Source organism: Bubalus kerabau, chromosome 10 (genome assembly GCF_029407905.1).
Source record: "Bubalus kerabau isolate K-KA32 ecotype Philippines breed swamp buffalo chromosome 10, PCC_UOA_SB_1v2, whole genome shotgun sequence".
Classification (NCBI taxonomy): domain Eukaryota; kingdom Metazoa; phylum Chordata; class Mammalia; order Artiodactyla; family Bovidae; genus Bubalus; species Bubalus kerabau.
In genome coordinates, this window is record NC_073633.1 from 39697805 (window position 1) to 39719802 (window position 21998).

At 39.9% G+C, this 21998-nt stretch overlaps 1 protein-coding gene across 35 annotated transcripts in view; it reads right to left on the minus strand.

Annotated features, from left to right (window-relative positions):
- The window catches only part of LOC129621202 (uncharacterized), a 488210-nt gene that overhangs the window by 47914 nt on the left and 418298 nt on the right, over positions 1–21998 (minus strand). For 2 of the 35 annotated variants that reach the window (XR_008699129.1, XR_008699111.1), the window contains one exon: positions 6230–8100. The exons of the other annotated variants lie outside the window; for them this stretch is intronic. The gene's annotated coding sequence lies outside the window, so the exon portion shown is untranslated. Of the gene's footprint in view, positions 1–6229; positions 8101–21998 lie in introns of those variants that run through there. 35 annotated transcript variants of the gene reach the window in all.

Sequence of the window (21998 nt, forward strand, 5' to 3'; positions counted from 1 at the left end):
CAACAGTTAGAACTAGACATGGAACAACAGACTGGTTCCAAATAGGAAAAGGAGTATGTCAAGGCTGTATATTGTCACCCTGCTTATTTAACTTATATGCAGAGTACATCATGAGAAACGCTGGACTGGAAGAAGCACAAGCTGGAATCAAGATTGCTGGGAGAAATCTCAATAACCTCAGATATGCAGATGACACCACCCTTATGGCAGAAAGTGAAGAGGAACTAAAAAGCCTCTTGATGAAAGTGAAAGAGGAGAGTGAATAAGTTGGCTTAAAGCTCAACATTCAGAAAATGAAGATCATGGCATCTGGTCCCATCATTTCATGGGAAATAGATGGGGAAACAGTGGAAACAGTGTCAGACTTTATTTTGGGGGGCTCCAAAATCACTGCAGATGGTGATTGCAGCCATGAAATTAAAAGACACTTACTCCTTGGAAGGAAAGTTATGACCAACTTAGATAGCATATTCAAAAGCAGAGACATTACTTTGCCAACAAAGGTCTGTCTAGTCAAGGCTATGGTTTTTCCAGTGGTCATGTATGGATATGAAAATTGGACTGTGAAGGAGGCTGAGTGCCGAAGAATTGATGCTTTTGGACTGTGGTGTTGGAGAAGACTCTTGAGAGTCCCTTGGACTGCAAGGAGATCCAACCAGTCCATCCTAAAGGAAATCAGTCCTGGGTGTTCATTGGAAACTGAAACTCCAGTACTTTGGCCACCTCACGCGAAGAGTTGGCTCATTGGAAAAGACTCTGATGCTGGGAGGGATTGGGGGCAGGAGGAGAAGGGGACGACAGAGGATGAGATGGCTGGAGGGTATCACTGTCTCTATGCACATGAGTTTGGGTGAACTCCGGGAGTTGGTGATAGACAGGGAGGTCTGGCGTGCTGCAGTTCATGGAGTCACAAAGAGTTGAACACGACTGAGCAACTCAACTGAACTGAACTGTAGCTCATATGGGAAAGAATCTGCTTGTAATGCAGGAGACCTGGGTTCAATCCCTGGCTCAGAATATCCCCTGGAGAAGGACATGGAAACCAACTCCAGCATTCTTGCCTGGAGAATTTCATTGACAGAGGAGCCTGGAGGGCTACAGTCCACAGAGTTGCAGAGAGTCGAACACGACTGAAGCAACTTAGCACACAAGCAAAAGAAAAAAAAAGTATGTGATAATGTCTCAATGGATGTTGGCTGGATATACTATGGGACTACAACCTTCCCTTCTACATGCATCTTAAGTAACCAATTTGAATTTTGTACCCTAATTGAGTCTTATCCTAAAATGTAACTTTATCCACAGTCCTGAACTACTATCTCCATTTACTTTCTCTGTCAGAACTGTCTCTCTTCATTTTCAACATTAAAAGATCTCTCTTCACCCCCTCCCACTTCACTTAAACATTTCACTGGTCATCATCTGCCTTCTCAAGATATAAACAAATAATTCAGGTCACCTTATTCATGGATATATAGTTAGGTCTCTGTGACTAGCTGGATATTTAAAACGTATTTGCTCCTTAATTATCTCAATACCATCATCAAGGAATGCTATGGATGGGGTCAAGGGAAGTAGACACAGGGAGGAGGATGGGTGTTGGCTTGCCTTCCAGGCAGTCTGATGAGTCCTAGCAAGATTCAGTTCAGTTCAGTTCAGTCGCTCAGTCGTGTCCAACTCTTTGCAAACCCATGAACCGCAGTACACCAGGCCTCCTTGTCCATCACCAACTCTCAGAGTCCACCCAAACCCATGTCCATTGAGTCAGTGATGCTATCCAACCATCTCATCCTCTGTTGTCCCTTCCTCCTCCTGCCCTCAATCTTTCCCAGCATCAGGGTCTTTTCAAATGAGTCAGCTCTTCGCATCAGGGGGCCAAAGTACTGGAGTTTCAGCTTCAACATCAGTCCTACCAATGAACACCCAGGACTGATCTCCTTTAGAATGGACTGGTTGGATCTCCTTGCAGTCCAAGGGTCTCTCAAGAGTCTTCTCCAAGATTCGGTTGCCATTAGAATCTGACCTTGACTCTGGGTGGGTCTTTGGCAGCCTCTCTTCTCTGACTTTCCCTCAGATAATCCCTTCTTGGCCCAATCAGGTGGGCCTTGCTTGGGTCCAAAGAAACACTGTAAACATCAGCTGAGGCAGCTCATCCTAATGCTGGCCATGATGACTTTGACTTTTCTTGTAAACTATGGAAGCACTGAACGTTACAGATGGAAGGGACCCAAGAATTTCTTTTTTCTTTCTTTTAAGGAAGAAACTGCGGCCCTGAGAGGTGAAGTGAATGGTTTAACTGTAAGTTCTCCTTAAGCAGCAGAGGAACGGAGTACACCAAAAAGTGAAAGGTTAGCATGGCAGTGAGTAACCTGAATAGATATAGCTGCCTGTACCTCCCATAGCCACGAGAAGAAGGATGAGAAAGCTGCCTCTGCACCACTTCTTTTTAAACCTGCCCAAATATTACTATATTGTAATTAAAGTGCAATAAATGTTTTCTCATCCAAGTGTTCACATTCATTGAGTTAGTAATCTAAATTATAAAAATGTTCTTTTTTCCAAAGAACTGGGCAGTTATTTTAAGTGTAAAAAATATGGCTTAAGAATGTTTTTATTCTTCCAAATCATCCCACCCTCTCCCTCTCCCAGAGTCCAAAAGACTGTTCTCTAACATGTATAATATCATATATGAAACGAGTCACCAGTCCAGGTTCGATGCACAATACTGGATGCTTGGGGCTGGTGCACTGGGATGACCCAGAGGGATGGTATGGGGAGGGAGGAGGGAGGAGGGTTCAGGATGGGGAACACGTGTATACCTGTGGCGGATTCATGTTGATATATGGCAAAACCAATACAATATTGTAAAGTTAAAAAATAAAATTAAAAAAAAGAATGTTTTTATTTTTTCTCAGTTAAACTACATGTGTTTACCTTCATAGGACTAGAAAACTTCATAGAAAGACATGATTACAGGCACATAAATATCTGTTCCATGTGGTACTTCCAATATAACAGTTCTGTCCAAATCTCAAACTGTTTAGATTGCAGACATCTTATCTTCTACCCACAGGACTCACATTTGTTTTCATCAGTTTTAACATGGATACCACTTCTCTTTCTTCTTTCTATTTCTTATTACAATGGACATGAGTATAATATCCAGATACAGGTCTCCAAAAAAACACACTAGAGACAGTGTAAAAGAGAACGAGGATATTTTATACCTATAGTTTCTGTTGGTAATTCAGGATTTCTGCCAGGACTTGCCCCCCACTCCTCAACAGGCAAATGTCAATTTTTAGAACCATGCTCACAGTCCCGGCTAAATAATCTTTCTGGTGGAGTATGTGCAGATCACATGTTTTCTCTACCTCTCTGATACTTATCAAAACCCAGAGTGAAGGAAGAAGAAGACCATAGAGCATCAGTTCCAGGCTGATTATCTGATCTCCAGATTCTTGGGACTGAGGTAGAATGAATTCACCCTCTCCTTGGGAGACAGAAGGCTAAGTCTTTGTCCCCACACAGGGGCATTCTTGTAGGGGAGTGTTGCTGGGGAGGCTCGTGTGGTTGCTCAGTCATGTCCGACTCTTTGTGACCCCATGGACAGTAGCCTACGAGGCTCCTACATCCATGGGATTTTCGAGGCAAGAGTACTGGAGTGGGTTGCCATTTCCTTCTCCAGGGGATCTTCCCGCCTCAGGGATCGAACCCGGGTCTCAGACACTTTACCCTCTAAGCCACCAGGGAAGCTGACTCCTTTTTGTAGTACCAAGCCTCCACCTGAAGTCCAAGAGCAGCAGATGCCCTTGATAAAGGAGGAGAAAAGCCTCAGTAACATCAGGAACAGCCTAGAGCTGTTTTGTGGATAATTTGTAAGGAAAGAGCTCCAAACACTCTTTTCTTAGGAATGGGCAATAAGGATTGTCATGGCTTAGGTCAGGAAAATGTCAATGTTTCAATTTTGAATTTAACATTATTAGCATCATATCAGGCCAAAAAAGTTCAAATAAGTCAGTACTAAATAGGTAAAATTTGTCTGAAGCAGAATTTTTTGATAAAACAGGCAGACCTCTAAGAAAAATGGATAACAGTCAAAGTCTTTTTTGTAAACTGAAGATTTATAAGTGTTTCCTACATATTACAGCTTTGGGGATAATACACTATTTACTTTTAAGAGAGCTGTTATTCTTATCTTTACTTACTCAATAAATATTTAAGAAATCTTAAATATTTAACCCCAATTTTATCATAAATGTAAAACAGCTGGTTTCTTTTTTCTTAAAAATTTTGATTTTCATTAAGCAAAACAATTCTAAGAGTGCATTTTCTAACAAATTCTGACAATTAACCACAAAATTCTGTCTATAGTATGTAACTATGCAGAAAAAAATAGCATAAAAACAGGATAACATTTAATTCACAAATTCTTTGTTATTTTTTATAGAATGAGCCTCACATCTGGAAAAGCTCAAATAATTAAGTAGTCTGTCCAAGAAAAGTCTATCGGAAGAATTCCAAATATACACTGTTTTTACATTGTTGGTTGTATCAAATGGAAAGTTCTTGAACACAATAATATGTTAAGGAAGGAGAGGGGAAAAAAAGACTTTCTACATAATTGCTTCCTAGGACTTGGACAGATACCTGATGTCTGCTGGGAACTGTTCCCTGCCCCCAAGTTAGGACTGTACTGGAGCAACTCCAGAGAGTTCACTGCCTGAGACACTGGGTAAAGGAACTCTATACACTGCCAGTAATCATGTGTCCCAGTGATTCTTTGTAGCCATGAAGGTTTCCTTTGTTCATAACTTCAATCCTTCCTGTTGTCATTTAAGCCCATTATTTTTCCCCTGAGCACACAAGGTCACTAGACTAGTCACACACTCAGCAGCCTCCTGAAATTCTCTCTATGTCTATAACTGCCCAGTAGTCTCTACCACGAAGATGATGCAATTGAACGGGCCACAGTTCAGAAGGGTCAAGGTCAAGAAGTAGGAAATTGCCTTTCCTGGGCTTGAGAAAGCACTCCATGACAACAGCACCCACAAAATTAGCGAACATGTCACAGGAGTTGACTGCATGGCTTTGGAGGAATAATTCTTTTAGGCATCTTACTCCCAGTCTTTGGAAAAGACCAATATTATGGTCAGGCAGAGGGAAGGGACTGTGTCCACCTTGTAACCTTGTAACAGAGACTGGAATGACTCCTGGAAGGAGCTTATCATTTTTGCCTTTCAGGTTTTTCATGACCTCACCATCTGTGTGTGTTTCTACCTTCACACCACCACTGTTGTTAACCATTGTTTATTTTATGCTTAACATTTATCACAAGCTGTAATCAATTTTTAAAAATTGGTCTGTTGCTCTATCTTCACCATGAAATACTGTTTCATGGAGGAAGTAACCCTATCTGTTAAATCATCTTTATACCTATATCACAGGTAGTACTTATTTTTAATACATATGGAAAGAATGAAAGAATGAAACTGTAAACAAATACCATCCATAGGCTCCATTTCTCCTCTCCTCTGTTGCTTCAGAGTACTCCATCCTCTAATCACTTATCCCTCTGCAGCAGGAGCACGCCTCACCCAGGGATCATATTAACCTGTACTGTCTTTCATAACTGGAGGACTCTGAACAAAGTTCTCCCTCCAGCCCCGCAAGGTGCATATCTAGCCAGCAACACCTATAGCTAATTGGCTTGCAGTTTCTTAGAGTTTCACTTTGAGCACATCTGTGGACTGAGGTTTCAGTTTGAAAGGCCAGACCACAAATATTAAGCTAATTGAGGCATTATAGAAAGAGATTTTCCTTCAGGGATAAATTTATGAAATTTTCTGATCTTGTGGATGATTGTGCCATCTTTTAAGCTCAATCCTTTCCTCTCCCTCTGTACAAAAATGAAAGAAAATTAGTCTGCCTTGGAAGACAGAAACAAATGATTGTGTGGACATTTGATTATTTCATTAAGCAGAAGATGAACAAAAAAAAAATCATATAATAATCTCTCTTTAAGTAAATTGTACAGAGAAGAAAAACTAATGTGGAAACCAGCAATCTCATTCTTCAGAAAAACAAGCTGAAACTTTCATTTAATAAAGTCTGTCATAGCTTATTAAGTATTATAAAGGCACTTGGTGAGAGTAAACAAAAAATTTGCATCCGAGAGTGATCTATTGGCAAATGATTTTTATATCATTTTCAGGTACTGACTCTGTGCTTTTGTATTTTCATTTCTTTATTTTGCAAGTTGCAGTGCATGTAGTGTTGTGGAGAGAACAGAGAACATAACACACAGAGGGGACTCAAAAAATCTTTGACAAAAGAATAAATGAAAAGTCAGGTAACAAGAGTACTGTCCCAGTATCACTTACATATGACTTTGGGAAAATTATTTTATCTTTGAGAGCCTCAAAAATCCCAATTTGTAAAGTGATCTTCTCTGAACAATTCAGAAGTTTGTGGGAAATCCAAATGTCATAATACATATAAAAGACATTCTATTTTATAAACAGAGCTTACGTATGAGATTTAGTATTATTGCTATCATTATTATTATTTTACAAGGAAATTATTACGGAACTCCCCAAGTTCTTATTCAGTATCTATCTAAGTATAGGATAAATACTAGGTATGATGCTAGATGTTGTCTTTCCCCCCGTTTTTGTTATTCTGTAATTTTTAAAAATCATACATCTTAACTATAAAAATGTAAATAGGTGGGCAAATGTGTTTAAAAAAAAATGCTCTCTACCTATTCCCCATTCCAAACACACTCTCAGAGACAAATTCAGACCATCATTTGATTTGCAATCTGACTGATTTGATCCTGTATGTATACCATGTAAATTGCATATATTCTTTTTTAGAAAATGCAATCGTATTATGCATGCTGCTCTGCACATTTTTGATAAACCATATCTCAGTGCTTACAGATAGAGCTCCTGCATTGTTTTCAATGGTTTCCAAGTATTTCATAATGTTGTTCCCTCCAATAATCACAGTTGATGACTCTAACAGGGAAGTTGATTACATCATTTAGTTAGATTAATGGTGTGGAGGTAGATGTATTGTTTTTCCAGCAGGACTTCTATTTGCGTGATTAGTATCCCCTAAATCCTTCAGGCCTAGAGATTGCATAACTTCCCCTGGGCAGCCAGTCTCAGGGAGAACAAACAGCTCTTCCTTGTGTCTCACCTGAATCTCTTCTGTTCAGACATTGTAAGAATGTTTACAAAATAGGATTTGGAAAAGTTTTCTGGATAAAGTCCTGGACAAAACAGTTCATCTTGGTTCACCTGATGGTGTGATATTAGACAAAAGTCATAGTTTCCTAGTACTGTGCTTTTTCTTTTCACATAATGGTGTCCAGAGCTGCTCTTTACACCCTCAAAGGACTACTTTGAGGCTGATGCAGACCACACAGGTCAGAGCCATTTGGGCACCTTGAAAAAAATGCTTCAGAAATCCCGGAGATTATCTTCATAGTTAGAAATGCCCTAGGAAGCCCTCTTGAGCCTACCGTCTTTGTAGACGTCCACGTGGAATCATCTCAGCAGTCTCACCAAGAAGTTATTATTTCCTCCAATTTATATGGGAAACTGAAGTTCAAAGAAACTGAAAACTTGTCGAAAACCATATTCCACTTAAGTGTTGGTGGAGAGCTTCAAACAGATCAGCCAAGCTCCAAACCCTGTGTTCATGCCATGAAGGACACCAAGTCCTCAATGTTCACAGAATCAAGGTGCTCTCCCTTTGGTGGGGTTTCAGATGAGGCTCCTGGAGTCCTGCCCTCAGGGCTGGTGGCAGTGCTTCCTGTCTGGGGCCAGTACTGAGCCCAGAGTGTATTCCTCAGGCTGCATGGGTTCAGGGTCTTTCAGAGAAATAAATGGGGCGGCTATAGGTTTGTCCTGTTGTGGCCATTCTCACTCACACTGGAGTCAAGGATTCCCCAGCCATGGATTTGAGGGGATCTATGGGTTCCATGGAACTTTAGTTCCCCAGACGGGCCAAGCACAGTCTTAATCCCAAATCGTCTTTTTCTGGGGCTTCCCAAGCTGGGTCTGGAAGTCATGAAAGAAATGTCTGAACCTACAATGGGGGCATTAGAAGCAGTGTTTGGGATTAGTCAGGATAGATATTTAAATTCTCTCTAAAGATTTCCTATCACTGAAGGCCTGTTCCAGCTTTAAAGGAGCAGAGGGATTCCCAGAGGCAATCTGGCTGCTTGAGTAGACACCCAAGGGCCTGTTAACAAATGCCAAGATTCCAAAAAGGGCAAGGACACTGGGTGATCCTTTTGTTTGCAGAAGACACTTCCTGTAGAGGACTCATTAGGGATAATTACAGGCCCAAGGCTGTCAAGGTGCCATCTGACCTTTGACCTACAACTCTGAGGCTGTATGCCCTCAGGTTAAGGATGCTCCTGGCCTGCCTATGACTGTCAAGGCCTGTCACCTTGGATGGTAAGGTCTTCAGGTCTCCCAGGCATCTTGAGATTTGGACTTGTCTTAAACTACCACACATGCTGACTCCTGCAAGCTGGCAGGCCCTGCCAGCAACCAGGGAGCCCAAGCCACAGCTTTCTCACATACTCAAATACAACCATGGAGATGGAAATAATGTGCATGGAATCCTACCCTGTACACCCTCTACATAGGTATGTGTTGTCTCGAGAATATGCTTCTCAGGAGGTAAATGAGCAAAAAAACAAGGTTCTCATATATATCATTTTTTCCTGCAATCACACATTCATTCATCAGCAAATATTTATTATATGCTCATGATGAATGTAAAAGGTATTCACTACAAATTTATAAACCAAGATGTTTGATTTGATTTAAAAATGTATTTAGGAGACTTGAATTTATGTTCCCATGTTTGATTCTCACTGCCTCCAATCACTCTTCCCACAAGAATATTTACTAATTGGTAACCTGGAAAACGCTCTCAATCTCCCTGGTTTTCCATTTCTAACTTACAAAGAGGATAGTGTCTCACAGAACTGTTGTGAGTCTTCCATAATTCCATACATGAAAATTTATAAAGTGTAACTCCAACATCCGTTGGATCATTGAAAAAGCAAGAGAGTCCCAGAAAAACATCTACTTCTGTTTATTGACTATGCCAAAGCCTTTGACTGTGTGGATCACAATAAACTGTGGAAAATTCTTAAAGAGATGGGAATACCAGACCACTTGACCTGCCTCCTGAGAAATCTCTATGCAGGTCAGGAAGCAACAGTTAGAACTAGACATGGAACAGATTGGTTCCAAATCAGGAAAAGAGTATGGCAAGGCTGTATATTGTCACCCTGCTTATTTAACTTATATGCAAAGAACAGCATGAGAAATGCTGGGCTGGATGAAACACAAGCTGGAATCAAGATTGCCGGAGAAATATCAATAACCTCAGATATGTAGATGATACCACCCTTAAGGCAGAAAGCAAAGAACTAAAGAGCCTCTCAATGAAAGTGAAAGTGCAGAGTGAAAAAAGTTTGCTTAAAACTCAGCATTCAGAAAACTAAGATCATGGCATCTAGTCCCATCCCTTAATGGTAAACAGATGGGGAAGCAATGGAAACAGTGACAGACTTTATTTGGGGGGTTCCAAATCACTGCAGATGGTGACTGCAGCCATGAAATTAAAAGACGCTCACTCCTTGGAAGAAAAGTTATGACCAACCTAGACAGCATATTAAAAAGCAGAGACATTACTTTGCCAACAAAGGTCCATCTAGTCAAAGTCATGGTTTTTCCTGTGGTCATGTATGGATGTGAGAGTTGGACTATCAAGAAAGCTGAATGCCAAAGAATTGATGCTTTTGAACTGTGGTGTTGGAGAAGACTCGAGAGAGTCCCTTGGACAGCAAGGAGATCCAACCAGTCCATCCTAAAGGAAATCAGTCCTGAATATTCATTGGAAGGGCTGATGTTGAAGCTGAAACTCCAATACTTTGGCCACCTGATGTGAAGAAGTGACTCATTGGAAAAGACCCTGATGCTGGGGAAGATTGAAGGCAGGAGAAGGGGATGACAGAGGATGAGATGGTTGGATGGCATCACCAACTCAACAGACATGAGTTTGAGTAAACTCCGGGAGTTGATGATGGACAGGGAGCCCTGGTACCTACAGTCCATGGGGTCACAAAGAGTCAGACATGACTGAGCAACTGTACTGAACTGAACACAATATGCAAAGTTGTTTGTTAATGCCATTAACAATCATATGTCTAGTATTGTATTTCCCTCATCTTACACAATTATATTTTCAAAAAAGTAGAGATTTTTCCAAAGAGAGTTATGCAAATCTCTGCTCTATGGTCTATGTCCTTTGTCCTATTTGGCTTTCGAACTATCAAAACAGATATAGGGAATATTGCTTCCACAACTGATTCCTCTTCTGTCAAGACCAATGTAATATGACCTTTATACTTTCCTCACCTTCCTTAGATTCCACTTCTGTGATCAAGATTCACTCATGAGCCAAGCTGTGTGTGTTCAGATAAGAATGCCAATTTTTTATATTTTCCTTGCATTTACCACCATGAAACTTGGCCCTCTAGAATTTAAATGTAAATCTAGTTATTTACATCAGTAAATAACTCAGAGGGGGATAAATCAATATGATTTGGTCCCCTTTCTTTTAAACCTATATCCAATGGTCTGTAACTATTTTTTTTTTTAATGTCTACTTACGCTCATGATAGAAGAATTAAAAAATCCCCTTGATAAAAATGAAAGCATTTTATTGTCTCACTCGAGTTGCCTTTAAAGGTCATTTTATTATCTATTTTATTTATTTTCAGAAAGTACAGCTTGGGCCAACTTCTAAAACCAAAATTATTATTTTTCCCAGATGTTTCCCAAATTTAATTGATCTATAGCCAACAGTCTCATATAATGATAAATATTTAACAAATTGGACAATTTTGCAGACTGTCACTTAAAAACTGGAACTGCCTAGAAAAGCTTCGGAGAAAAATGACATGGTTTGTTGATGATGTGGATTTTATAACTGATTCTATCCCTTTTTTGCTTTGGATTTTAGTTAACATTTCAATGACATTTAGCAATCTGATGGTCCTCTCTGCCTAAAATGTTCACCCCCAACACTTGCCCATCTTCTTTCTGCTCCTGAGGAGAGAAGGGCCTGTGGGAAAACATGAATAGCACTCCAATTCTCTTTAGTCCATTTGAAGCCCAGCAGGATATGGGAGGGAAGAAAGAGAGTGATTTCAGGATAGTCATTTCCCCAGTTCTGGGTTCTGTCCACATGAGGTCACCGCCGGCTGACTATGTCCCTCATAGAGGTCTTTGGTCTTCTAGGCAGCCTCTAGGCAGCCTGGTCTAAAACTCTTTCTTCTGGGTTCCCATGACCTCCTCTTCCTCTCAAACCTTCAGGCCTCTGAGTAAATACTACCTTAAATTTTACATGCAATCCCGCTTTTCTAAATAAACTCTCCTTGGATTGCACTGCTTTGAATAAATCTTTGTTTTTTCATTAAGACTTTGATTGCTACAGATCACTAATTTACATCTTTGCTATCTTTCACTCTGGCTCCAACTCTCTTCTTAAAAGCTTTCTAACTCTACTTAAAAAGAAAATAGAAAATACACTTTTATACTATTATATAAAATATAGATAAAGTAAAACAACCTTAAGCATATTTTATACTATTATATATTGGGTTGGCCAAAAAGTTTGCTCAGGTTTTCTATACCATCTTACAGAAGATAGTATATAAATATACTTTAAAGGCTTCCCTGGTGGTCCAGTGGTTAAGACTCTGCCTGCCTATATAAGGCACATGGGTTCGATTCCTGGTCTGGGGAGATCCCATATGGTGAGAGGTAGCTAAGCCCATGTACCACAACTACTGAAGCTTTCACACTCCTGAGCTCATGCTCTGTAACAAAAGAAGCCACTGCAATGAGAAGCCTGTACACCACAACTAGAGAGTAACTGCAAGTAGAGAAACCCTTCATGCTGCAACAAAGACCTATTGTAGCCATATTGTATATACTTTAAAATACAAAACCCTTCAAAACCATTTCAACCCTCATAATTTTCTTTCAATTTTCCCTTGGACTGAGGTATAGTATAAGCAAAACAGACAAAACAAGATTTTACTTATTTGCAACATTTTAAGCAATGTATGATCTTTTGTAAAATGAGGTAGAGATTACATCAAGGTAGAGGAAAGAAAAAAGAGGAGTTCATCATCATCACTATCATAAATAAAAACATTGAATGCTCTTAATACATCATTTTGGAGATGGAAATGGCAGACCACTCCAGTACTCTTGCCTGGAAAATCCCATGGACGGAGGAGCCTGGTAGGTTACAGTCCATGGGGTTGCAAAGAGTCAGACATGACTGAGCGACTTCACTTTCACTTTCATACGTCATTTAGGCTCTAAAATAAGCAATTTATATTCATCTCATGGAAATCTCAAACCCAATGAAGTAGACACTATTATGTCTCCAATTTACGGCTGAAGAAAGTGAGGCTTCAAGAGGCTAAGTAACATGCCCAAGGCCACAAGCAGCACTAAGGCAGGAATTCAACTGAATGAAATCAAGACTTTGTATCAAGATAGTCATAATCATGTTTTCTTGATTTTTTATAGTATGAAACAGTGCCCTTTTTGCAAATTAATCAGAAAATCAGATAATGATTTTGGGGAGCAAACTGTCAATATCAATAGTTTTAAGCCCTTCTCACTAACCTCGATCACTTTCTTTTTCAGTTCCCTAAATCTTGGCTTGGAGTCAACCGCTCTTCTTGGCCATTTGTGCTTACCTTGTTAACCAGCCTTCCATCTGAGGGACTCCAAGGGTCCTATCTCTAAGCTGTCCCCTTTACTTCTTTTTTGTTCAGTTATTAGTGATCTATCTCCTCTGTTAGGCTGTTTAAACTTTTCAAATGACAGCCTTTGGTAACTTTAAATGTGAGACAGAACTTTTCTGTTTCTTGCCATCAAAAGCAACTAAAGGTAAAAATAAATTTGCTTCTGAGAACATAGAGGCTTGACCAATCAGAAGCCATAATGTCTCAGCTTTGTCTACTTCCTTTCCCTTTCCCATCAGATTTCTCTTATGTTCATTTGAAATAAAGATCTTGAGCTAACAGGAGTCCATAGCAGCTAATCTTCAGAAACACCCTGAGAAGGATTCAGCAAAAAAGTGTCTCAGATACAAAGTTTTCAGCATAGTCTAGAAAATGCCACTTCATGGTAAAGTATAATTGACTATAGTTCTGACAGTTTTTGAACACCAATTTAAATGCTTTTCATTATAACCTTATTAGGATGATAGATCTAACCCTGAAATTTTGACTGCTAACTTCACTAGCAATAGTCCAGATTTTCCAAACATCTGCTTCTATTTATCTCTTTATTTTTCTCAGATTCCCTCTGTGCTCATTGGCTGACCTTGACATCACAGCCAAACCCTAAATCAAGGCGTTTTATCATTCTCCATTTTTTCCCAAAGAAGGTCCTGAGTTTTTATTATCCAAGCAATAACAGATTCCATTTCTAGGACTTCTTATCTTTTCTTGAACCACATAATAAATAACTGGAATATTATGCTGACAAGGAAACTTCTGTTTTACATTTTTGGAAGAAATATAGTCAACAAGTTGATCAGGACCTTGGTTACACTATGTAATTGTTGGTACATCTCCTTTCTGAACTGTGATGACAGGCAGAAAATTGGGTATATCCGCATTTCTATTACAAATTAAATTAATCAAAATTTGATCTAAAAAAAAAAAAAAGAAACTGTCAAGTTTGAAAAAACAGTCAGATGCCCTTGAAAATAATGAGGATCTGATTAGACATTTGGGAGGGCATAAAATTCAGGAGTCTCAGAAGGTGAACCACAGAAGGATCACATCGTTCTGGGTAGGGAGTACTAAATATGCATTTCAAACTGTTGCCCCCAAAGAAATTCAATGATTTATCCAAGATCACATCATGGATCTCTGCCTAAGTTATCTTTCTTCCTGTTTAACTAGGCACCATGTCTAAGAACTGAGTGTCTGACTCATTCTCTTCTAAGCCCTAGAGGGACAAAGTTATACAATTCTCCACAGGTATTTTGGCAGCTTCTTGGGACATTTGACTCAAGACTCATCTCCATTCCTCTCTGAGGAGTAATGCACTTGCTCCATCAGGGGCATCACACCACCAGAACAAATGGTGACTCCCAGAGCAAGGTGATGGCCTTGTTAGATTGGACAGACCCAGCCTACGATCCAACGTCAGAGATCCAACATCAGAGGACACTTAATGCACATCTACTCTGCATCAGGCACTGGGCGAGTTCCTCCCACAGAGGCTAACTACCTCCTCCCTGGCCAGGAGATTTACATACCTGACCCAACTCTACCAATAATTTGCCTGGAGAACTTGGACCTGAGTATGTTTTCTTTCTACAAAACTGGAGAAAAGTTACCTGTGCTTCTTATCCTCTACAATTGTGGATCAAATGAATAAATAAATGGCAAATCCTTTCTAAAAGTGTTCTTGAAATAAAAATGTAAATACAGAAATGTCTATAACCTAAGTGTATATCTTGTATACATTTTCACAAACTAAACACACCAGTGTAACCACCCCACAGTCCAAGACACTGATTAAGATCCAGAAGCCCTATATCATGCTCCCTAACGGCCACCAACCCCCCAGAGGTAAACACCATTCTGACTCCTAACAGCCTCAATTCACTGCAACTATTTTTGTTTTATATGCAAATAGAGTCACACTATATGCTCTTTTGTGTACGACTTTTGTTGCTCAACATTATGTTTGTAGATTTCATCCACATTGTGATGTGCTTTTGTGGGTTCTTCCTTCTCATTCTGTAGGATCCCACTGAATGAAGAGGCAACATTTTGTTTATCGCTTCCACTGTTGGTGGGCATTTGAGTAGTATCTACTTTTTGCCTACTACTACTAATAAGTATGCTGTACATGTCTTTTAGTGAACAAATGTACTCCTGGTGGATACACAATGAGAGTGTATCTGCTGACTCAGAATGTATATGTGCATTGAGCTTCAGGAGATACTGCCAAATGGCTTTCCAAAATAGTGGTTCCAATTTATCTTCCCAACAGTCATGCCTGAGAAATACCAACATTTTATATTCTTGGATTTTTCTTTTTTTTAAATTTAGTTAGATAAATTACTTCTTAGTGAAAACTGATCATTGTTATTTTGAGTGACTAGATCTTTTTTACCTCAGAGCTCACCACATCACAACACATTAAGATTCCATGTTCTCATACTACATGTCTGAGGAACTTTTATTATTTAACAAAAGCAGCATCTGTATCTATGGAAGTAAACTGAAATTATGTCACTGGATTTTACTATTCATATTTATACTATTACCTAGAAATAGGGCATCTCAGTTTTAAATATCTGCAGTAAAATGTTTCTTTCTCAACTGGTATTATGTCCTAGCAATAGCTATTAAAATGAATCATGTAACTAAATTGCCAGTCTGTTATCTCAAGATGAAGACACTTGGTTTAAAAAGGGCTTTTTTAGAAGGTAAGGTGTCACAGAAACAGAGTCATAGACGTAGAGAACAGACTTATGGTTGCCAAGGAGGAAGGGAGTGGGGAAGGGATAGATTAGCAGTCTGGGATTAGCAGATGCAAACTGTTATATATACAGTGGATAAATAACAAGATCCTGCTGTATAGCACGGGAACTATATTCAGTATCCTATGATAAAACATAATGGAAACGAACATGAAAAGCAATGCACATATCTGTATAACTAAACCATTTTGCTACACAGCAGAAATTAATACATCATAGATCAACTATACTTTGATAAAATGTTTTTTTAATTAAAAATGAAGATGAGGTTCCAATTCGAAGAAGCCTTGTAGATCTCCCTGACCTACTTTCTCATCCTATTGGCAAGGAAGCTGAAGACCATGAAGACCAGAAAAATACTTGCCTGAATTGCTAGAGGCACTTAGAATCAAAGCCAAGAGCAGAACCTAACTCCCCAGAGCTGCCTTTGACCTAATTCCCTTTTTCCCTTCAAAGTTTCTTGAAGAGCTGAGGAAAAGATGCTACTGCACAGAGGTGACCACAGAGGAAAGCTAAAATGGACAGGGCAGTTGAGGAAAAGGCTGAGGTGAAGTCACTGAAGAAAGAGCAGCTGTGGGCAGAAGAGTCTCAGAGAAGCCAGGGGGGGAAGACTGAGGTGGAATATCTGATGGGTATACCTGCTGGCTGCCCAAGGTTAGACAGGAAAGTCACAAAAGAACTGTTTTCTCTGTCAGTCATCCATCCCCCAGTCTAGCCAGTCTTTTGCAAACTTCCTTGGAAGTCTCAGCCTCCTTCCCACCTTAGGATTTGATCATCTCTATCCAGATAATTCTTGCCATAATAGTCCCGCATTCCACTTCTCCACCCAAATAATTCCTACACATCTTTCAGCTCTCTGGGTCTTCTATATCCAAAGCACTTACTTAATCACCTCACTATGTTATTCCTCTCTCATGTCTGGCACTTGGTAGGTAAATAATGATAAATAAATGGATGAATGAGTGAATGAATAGTCCTTGTCTAGTAATAGAGGTGGAAATCCTTGCCTTGGTTCACTCATTGTAGCTTCTGGTTCTTTTCTGGGGAGAAGGGATGCAGAGAGCTTTGCTGTTATTTTTAAGTAATTTTAACACTCTCCCCAAGTATTAATCCTAAATGCAACCAGAGTTGGGAACCACTGAGCTTGAGTGTATGTGAGTGTGCATGCTCAGTCACGTCAGTAGTGTTCAACTCTTTGCAACCCTATGGACTATATCTCGTCAGGCTCCTCTGTCCGCAGGATTCTCCAGGCAAGAATACTGGAGTGGGTTCCGAAGCTGTCCTCCAGGGGATCTTCCCAACCCATGGATCTAACTTGTGTCTTTTATGTCTCTTTCTTTGGCAGGCGGGTTCTTTACCACTAGTGCCATCTGGGAAGCCCTAATTTTAATACCCCCTCCAAATATTGATTCTAACCTGCAACCAGAATTGAGAACCACTGGGCTTCAGTAATTGTTATCAATTCTGGTTGCACATGAGAACTTTTATATTTTTTTAAAGAAATAAACACTCAGTTGATAAAATGTAGTTTGTGTAATTTTTAATTTTCAAATAATTTGAGACACATAACAGTTGCAAAGAAAGGTACACTTTTAATAGTAAGAATAAATGAGAAGAGATTGTTTATAATCATCTCAAAGCCTAGAGTGGCTTCTCTACTCTTCTCTACATACCACTTTCTACCACCATCATAATTCACCTGCACCCCATCCCCCAGAAAAGAGGGTTGGGGGAAGGGAAAGAGGGAACAAAACAAAATAAAAACATTCCCCATTACAGCATGGTAGAATGACCAGAGAAGAAAGAAGCCAGTATCAAGCTAAGGGGGGGAATAAAAAAAAACAAGGGGATGAAATGACATCAACACAGTGGTTTTGTTTAGGGAAACAAAGAATGTTGGAATGTAAATGGCGAATTCCTATCCTAAAGGACAAGTTTCAATTCTGTTACTGTGAATCGTGAAAATGTGATAGGGTTTAACCTCACCAAATATAGACCTACCCCAAGCACAGGTATGTTCCTTTGTATAATAGTTTATTTGCCCCTTCCTTACCCACTGATTTTGATTATCACATTGTGAAGATTCTGCCTAGGAAACAAGGAAGAACTAAGCACAGGTGAGTTAATGAATTTGATTCGTCTGACAAAGCTTGCACAGTTCCTCCATCCTCAGGCCCTTTAGTTCATATCATGAACATCCTAGTGATATGAAGGCATTCACCCATTTTGCTATTAATATCAGGCGGTAAACAATATGCCGCACCCCACTCCAGTACTCTTGCCTGGAAAATCCCATGGACGGAGGACCCTGGTGGGCTGCAGTCCATGGGATCGCTAAGAGTCGGACATGACTGAGCAACTTCAATTTCACTTTTCACTTTCATGCATTGGAGAAGGAAATGGCAACCCACTCCAGTGTTCTTGCCTGGAGAATCCCAGGGACGAGGGAGCCTGGTGGGCTGCCGTCTATGGGGTCGCACAGAGTCGGACACAACTGAAGCGACTTAGTAGCAGCAGCAGCAGCAAACAATATGCCAGAATACAAGAGAAAATATATGAATGTATGTAGTTTCCAAGAGGATAGGAGGAGCATAAGGGTAAGAAGATCCAAATGGGGAACACCTTTCTAGTAGGGGAAGTAGGAACATCATGACAAGGTCTCTCTAAGGATGTTCCCAAGGGTGTGTGTGTATGTATATATATATTCATATATATATAATTATCTTGTTGAGATGACCAAGATCTCATCCTGGGTAAAGGCATCTGAAAATACTCAAAGACCATGGTGGGGGACTGTGCCTTAAAATAACAGTAAGATCGTGCAGTTCTGAGTCAATTTTCAAGGTTTCACATGATTAAAGTGAGTCATCTCTAGTACTACAGTCCATAGGATCACAAAGAATCAGACACGACTAAAGCGACTTAGCATTAATCTCTACTAATCGAGCTCTTGTATGAAGTGACTGGAATTCAAGGTTACTTTTAATATGACTTTGGATTCCATAGATGATAAATTCCACTGAATTTCTTTAGTTTCTGGTGAAATTAAGCAAGCAAATCACCACTTTTGAGTCTTCAAATTTTATTAATCCAAAGGATGTATTTTAAAATTCTCCCATTTCCCAAAATTTCAGAGCTGGTAAGGAAAACATCTAAGAACTGTTCAGCCCCCTAGACTTTAATATTCTGTATACCATATTCTGCCACACATTAAATGCTAAGTGTAGGGAAGTCCAGAAACTTAAGTGAGTGGGAGCCTTGTTTTAGTTTGAGAGTTTACTGGCAAGTTTCAAGGACTAGGGTAAGCTGTCAGGAAGGAGTCCTGGAAAGCAAGCTTAGTAAACAGGAAAGACAGAACTTCAGTTCGTTCTCATTTCAACTGCTTGTATGTTTCAAAGGTGACCAAGCAGAATGCCAATCTATTGGAAATACTGTACAATATATAAGGACAGAACTAGAAATTAGGACCTGCATGTTGAGTTCTGAATATAAGTAGACCTCTCTCCTTAAAGTGTACACAAACTGTGGTTACTAGAATTAAAACAAATTTTAACCACAGAAGAATTAATCCAGCCTTAAATTTCTGGGTTAAATTCAGAGCAAAATATGTGCAAAACAAAATTGAGATCATTCCTGAATAACCAAGTTAAACCTTTAGAGACACTGAAAGAAAAACACTGCCTCCCTCCCTTCCTCCATCCCTCTCTCTCTCTCTTTTTATCTCTCTCACACACAAACTCCTCAAATGAACACCAAAAAATTATTTTAAAAAATACAGATTTTTAAACTAACAAAATAAGCTGTAAATATAATTGGAGTGCAGGAGCTTCCATTAATACTAAAGTAAGCAATGCACAGAATTTAAGCAAAATTCTACTTCACTACTCCTCCAAATGTAGTTTCGTAATCGGTCTGCAGATGTTAGTTAGTAGGAAGAAAGTGCCTAATGGATCAGAAATCTAAGCATATTTAAGTAGAAAGAATGCTATTCCTTTAACTAAATAGTACTGGATTCCAGGAATCAAACCAAGAGAGTACATAGCAGAGGAAAAAAGGTCAAGATGACATGATTCTGTTTGTCAATTGACCACCTGATCTCTTAGTTAAACAGTCACCCTTTGATGCTTTGCATGAAATTAACCCCAACAAAGATCCCTGAAATTCATATGCATTTATCTAAAACTCCCCTTACCCTGAAGTTTTTTAAGGAAAACTATTTCATTTTCACTTAACAAACAAAACTGTGCTTTAAATTCCCACCACCCTCCATGTAGTATGCTCAAATGCAACACTCACTATCATTGCTTGTGGTGGTGATTGAGGGGGGGAGGCAGATCTCTCTCTGAATTTGGGGTCTAACGTGGCCTCCTAGTGCATTTGGAGAGCAGTCTTTGTGTGAGTTCTGGTAGCTGCCTGGCTGCACTGAGAAATAAGTGATCCACACTGCTTCTGGGGCAGTACCCAGGCAGGCACTCTCTGCTCTGAGCTGGTTCCTTTGCTCTTAACGTAAAACATTTAACTCCTTCTCTGAAAGGAAAGATGTGCTGGCTATAAGGAGTGGCAGAAGTCCTGGATCTAGCAAGGACTGGATTCCTAGGAATTGAAAATCTGTTGAGACAGACTGCATGAGACCATCTCCAGGAACGCATAGAAAATAAAATGCCACAAATGAAGTCAGTGCTGACTATCAAAATTGGAGATGAAGCTGCAGGACTGGTCTCATTGGCCTCAACTCAAATCCAGCTCTGGAGTCAACTAATACCTTTCAGGAAAGAGAAACTTAGACAAGAGTCAGCATGAAAAGCATCCTGGGTCTTGGATGTTCTTCTCTAACTAGAGCTCATATGAACCTTCAAAGCATTCCTATTGCTGGAAAGATATAGTTGTAGCACTCTGCTACAACCCACAGTTTGATCAAGCCAGTTTGGGTCTCATCTCTTCCTCCTTTCCCCTAAGTCTATGTCACTGAGATTACAGAATGACTTGAGGCTGAGTTGACTTATCTAGGAAGTTTTGAGAAAATGAATAATTTCTAATGGAGCATCATTGGGATTATGCTAAGGGAAGCACTGTGCAATTCAGACATTTTAACATAATCATTGAAACCATGATGATTCAGGCAGGATGCTATTCTAGAACAGTAATGGCCATCTTTTTAGAAACTACAAAAGTATTGTTGTCTTTCTCTCTCTCTTATTTAAAATTGTTACATGATTAGCCATTCCCCAGTCTTCCATTAGAGAAGCAACCCATAATTACTCCCCTGGAAGGGGCAGCCACATGCCCTGCCAGGATGCCATGCCGTCCCCAGGCACAACATACAAGCATACCCATGCCTCTCTGCCATGGCAGAGAAAGTCATTTCCAGGAGAACTTTGGCTTCTGGGCTTCATTCCAGATGGATTCAAAAGAGGAAAAGAGGCAGACAGAGCAGCAGATGGAGAGTAGCTGGCTGGGTCAATTCAGTCCACAGACATTTGCACAACCATGAAATGAGTGCAGCTTTGCAGTACACTAAGGTACCCCTGGGTTGGGAAGATCCCCTGGAGAAGGGAAAGGCTACCCACTCCAGTATTCTAGCCTGGAGAATTCCATGGACTATATAGTCCATGGGGTTGCAAAGTGCTGGACACAACGAGCAACTTTCACTTTACTTCAAGGTACCCCTGGGTGGGATGATGGCAGAGCAGAGTAGGGATGCCTGTGTGGCATAGTTGGAAATCAGGGTCTACCCAACCAGGGCTGAGAGTAATATGCAAGTGCAAGAACCAAAATCACTTTGTAGTAAAACTAAGTTACCAGAGTGGGGCCTAAAGACAATGGAATTTCAACCTTACTGATTTTGGCTCCTGTTCTTATATTTATGTAGCTGCTTGAAATGCTAGTTCTACTGGATTCTGAACATTCTCTGCAAGGAAGATTCCCAAGAAATGGGCAAAGAAATACCTTAGGTACAAGAAATGATAATCGATCTTTCCTGAATATGGTGAAATCAACACATTTCCCAAGAAATCTGCATCATCAGAAGTTCTCCTTGGGGAGGGGGGGGGGAACTAGTAGTGAATGAACACAGTAATCAACCCTAAAATATTGTAACCCTTTGAAAGAACACAGAGACACAACCTAAAATATCACTCCATTTTCAAGTTTCTATCAATCCAAAGTAGTATCTTCATATTTTTAAAGTATAAATTGAAGTAGCACAACACCTCAATTCTTCTGGATTCATGGAGACATAAGTCCTGGTTGAATACCAGTTGAACATACATGCTGGGTAGCTTTTTCAGTGGTAATGGATTTCTCTCAAGCTCTCCAAACCATTCCACACCAACATTCTTGATTTATGTTGGCAAAAAGCAGCTTCTTAG